Here is a 4,589-nt window from a genome sequence, read left to right as displayed (position 1 = left end):
CTCTCTCTCTCTCTCTCTCTCTCTCTTCCCTCTGCATTGTTTTAATAAACAAAGAAAAACAAAACATCTGAGAGCTGGGCTTGCAGCTCCTGTTTCCAATTTTATGCAATTACGTTTGAATCAGAGAGTGAATGCTGTATTAAGGGAAATATATTTCATTATTCATGTATCCATATATTTATCCTCAGGTTTTCTAAGTGTCCCTCTTCTACAAAGTATACTTCTTCCTGCCAGGTTCTAAAACTACTAAAGTAGCACACTGACTCAGTAATACAAGTTGTCATCCAATGGTCCATGGATGAGTACGTTCATAAGTGCACCCCCCCACCCCCCACCCCACCCCCGCAGGCACCTTTGTGCTAGTAAAGCTTGTTTAATTAACCAGAATTAAGAGGTCCTTTGTGTGTATTGCTCTATATAATGTATTATCATGATTTTTTAACATCAAACTTTCTTATGCATGATGAAAGCTCAGTGTTTTTAATTTGGTAATGATAACATTTTATTCCCATGAATAGAAATACACAGACCAGAATCACCATTTAATTTAAGAACAGCATATGCATTTTCTTTGATAGTTTTCATATTTTCGTCTGTGACCACAAAGCTACTTAATTTCCTATCGACTACATCCCATTTGAGCCAGGAGAACACTTCAGCCTTAATGCAAGTCTGGTAGAATTTTCCCACATGACTAGCTCTAACATCATTTGAAAACCTAATAGCCATAAATTGGATGTTTAGAAGCCTATCATTAACTTCACTCTTATTTTATGTTTTAATATATGCCAAATCTAAGTTTTGCTATAACTTTGATCTTTCCAACTACATGGAAATTGATGATACAGTTAGATATGAAGGAGATGGATAAGTGGAAATCAAAGAATTTCCCTGCTACTCTATGCCCTATCAATCAAAACCTTCAATGAGCCTAAATTTTTTAGAAAGGCTTCATGAACTATGCCAAAGTTAATTTAAGTTTATCCACTAAAGGAATTAGTAAGTGTAACATTCATTTAATTACACAATAAATATTTTTTAAAACGTCAATAAATATTTCCCAAAATTCACTATTATAACTCAGGGCACCAGTCTTAGAGAGAGAGAGAGAGAGAGAGAGAGAGAGAGAGAGAGAGAGAGAGAGAGAGATCAAGACTTTTAAACATTTATTTATTTAATAAGACTTTGATAGATATTTAGGAGTAATTTTCATGCTTCTGAGCACAGATGGCATAAATATGTTTGTCATGCTATCCTGACAACTTGAAAATGTATTGAATTATCATAGAAAATGATGATTCAGTTATAGTACCATTAATTTTGCCAGAAGAACAAGGAAAAATTAACTCATTTATTCACTTTACATCCCAATATCTTCCCCCATTCTCCCTCAGTTCCCCTACTAAAGCTCCTCTACCCATTCCCACCTTCCCTTCTCCTCTGAGAAGGGGGACTTATCCCCTCACTGGGTTTAACTCAACCGTGGGACATCAAGTCTCTGTAAGGATTAGATACATCCTCTCCCACTGAGGCCAGAGAAGACAGCCTGCTTATTGGAATGTGATCCACATACAGGCAACAGATTCATGGAAAGACCCCACTCCAGTTCTTAGAGGACTGGCATGAAGACCAAGCTGCACATCATTTACAAATGAGCAGAGGTTCTACATCCAGATCATGCTTGCTCTTTGGTTGGTGGTTCAGTCTTCAGGAGCCCCCAAGAGCCCAGGTTAGTTGGCTCAGTTGGTATTCCTGCAAAGTCCCTATCCTGCTATGGTACCTAATCTTTCCCCCCTCTTGCATGAGACTGTATCATCTGTATCTGATGTTTAACTGTAGGTCTCTCTGCATCTGTCTCCATCAGGAGCTCGATGGAGCCTCTCAGAGAACAGATATGCAAGGACCCTGTCTGCAAGCATGACAGAATATTAACAATAGTGTCAGAGATTGGTACTTGCCCATGGAATAAGTCTCATTTTGGGCCTGTCATTGGTTGGTCATTCTCTCTGCTACATCTTTGTCCTTGCAGATCTTGTAGGCAGTACACATTTTGGGTTACAGGTTTTCCAGACAAGTTGGTATATTATTCCTCCATTGGAAGTTCTGCCTTGCTACAGCAGGGGGTTACTTTGCATTCCATATGCCCCACTGTTATAAACCCCAAGTACAGGAACCTTCATAGACTCCCCAGGGCCTCCCCGATCCCATGCACATCCTAAAGATGCCCTGCATCTGCCTGCCACTAATTTCTGTTCTCTGTCCAGTGCTCTCCCTACACCTGACCCACTGTTGCCTCATTTCCCTCCCCATCCCTTCGTTATCCCATCTAGTTCTCTTGCTTTACCCACCACCAATATGTATTTTATTTCCCCTTCTGGGAGAGATTCTAGTACCCCCCCCCAGGGCCTTCCTTGTTAATTTGTTTCTTTGGATCTATGGGTTGTTAACATAATTATGTTGTATTTATGGCTAATTTATGTTGTATTTTTTATATGTGAGTTCACACCATGCACTTCCTTTTGGGTCTGGATTGCATTAATCAGTACAATAACATTTCGTTCCATCCATTTGCCTGAAATTTTCATGATGTCCTTATTTTTAATTGCTGAGTAGTAATACTTTGTGTAAATAAACCACTTTTTAAAAATCAATTCTTTAGCTCAGGGACATTTGAGTGGTTTTCAGTTTCTGGTTGTTAGGAATAAAGTTGCTATGAACATAGTTGAACATGTATCCTTGGGGTATAGTGGAGTATCTTGGGTATATGCCCAGGAGTAGTATCCTTGGGTCTTAGGGTAAAACAATTCCCAATTATCTGAGAAACCACCAAATAAATTTCCAGAGTGTTTTTACAAGTTTGTGCCCCTGCCAGCAATGGAGGAGTGTCCCTTTTGCTTTACATCCTCCTTGCCAGTATGTGCCTTTCTCAGGAGTTTGTTGTTGTTGTTGTGGCTTCTGCTGCTGTTTCTTTGCTTTGTTTTGTTTTTAATTATTATTATCTTTGCAATTCTGACCAGTGTAAGATGGAATCTAGAGTCATTTTGATTTGCATTTTGCTGAGGATTAAGGACTTGGAATATTTCTTTAAGTGCTTCTCTCATTAGAGTTTCCTCTGTTGAGAATGCCCAGCTTAGCTTTGTACTCTATTTTTAGTTGGGTAACTTTGGTTGATCATCTTGAGTACTTTATGTATTTTGGATATTAGCCCTCTGTCAGATGTAGGATATGTGAAGGTATTTTCCCAATATGTATATTGTTTTTGTGTTCAATTGATGATGTTCTTTGTCTTTCAGAAGCTTTTCAGTTCCATTAGCTCCCATTTATCAATTACTGATCTTAGAGGCTGACCTATCAATGTTCTATACAGAAAGTTGTCTCCATACAAATGAATTCAACTTTTTTCCCCACTTTATGTTCTATTAGATATAGTGTATCGTGTTTCACATTGAGGCATTTGGTCCAGTAGAGCTTTAGTTGTATTCAAGGTAAGAAATATGGATCTGGTTGCATTCCTCCATATGCAAACCTCCAGTAAGACCAACACCATTTGCTGAAGATATTTCCCTTTTTCTATCATATGGCTTTGGCTTCTTGGTCAAAAAACAAATGTCTATAGGTGTATAGGTTTATTTCTCGGTGTTAAATTTAATTCCACTGATACCTATCCTATAACAATACCATGAAATTTTTATTACTATTGTTTTGTAATACAGTTTAAAATCAGGCAACATCAAAATGCTACAAGTTTTGTTATTAGTTTGGATTGTTTTTTGTTGTTGTTACTGTTTTTTAATTTTTTATTAGATATTTTCTTTATTTACATTTCAAATGGTATCCCCCTTTCGGTTTCCCCTCTGAAAACCCCCTGTTCTACACCCCTTCCACCTGCTTACCAACCCACCCACTGCTACTTCCCTGTCCTGGCATTCCCCTACACAGGGGCACTGAGCCTTTCACAGGACCAAGGGCCTCTCCTCCCACTAATGTCCAAAGAGGCCATCCTCTGCTACATATGTGACTGTAGCCTTGGGTCCCTCCATGTGTACTCTTTGGTTGGTGGTTTAGTCCCAGGGAGCTCTGGAGGGTCTGGTTGTTTCATATTGTTGTTCCTCCTATGGTGACACAAACCCCTTCAGCTCTTTCAGTTCTTTCTCTAACTCCTCCACTGGTGACCCTGTGCTCAGTTCAATGGTTAGCTTTGAGGTCTATCAAACCCTGCTTCTGAATTGACTCTATTCTCTCTTCTCTGTGGCTTTTTTGAGCAGTTGATTTCTTTTGTGTGTGAATTTACTTGCTGATGTTAGACATGACTTCTGATCATTACAGATCCTTCTGGTATCATCTCTAATAACTATTTTGATTGTGTATAATGTTTTAGGATATGATAGCATAATTTTTCTACAAATGTTTAAATATGTGACTCTGGGCTCAACATGTCTTTAATAAATTTGATAAATTTAAGTTTGATATATTCAAACTGAAAAATTCTGCAAGTACAAAATTTTGACGATTCTAGGGTACAAAGTATTAGTTTTTTACCTGAATTTGCCATGTAATAGTGGGACAGTGTCCAAATCTAGAGTACCACA

This window comes from Mus caroli, unplaced genomic scaffold, assembly GCF_978045245.1.
Source record: "Mus caroli unplaced genomic scaffold, Mus_caroli_1 scaffold_8, whole genome shotgun sequence".
NCBI classification, from domain to species: Eukaryota; Metazoa; Chordata; class Mammalia; order Rodentia; family Muridae; genus Mus; species Mus caroli.
The sequence above is the reverse complement of the archived record's forward strand: the minus strand, read 5'-3'. Positions refer to the sequence as shown.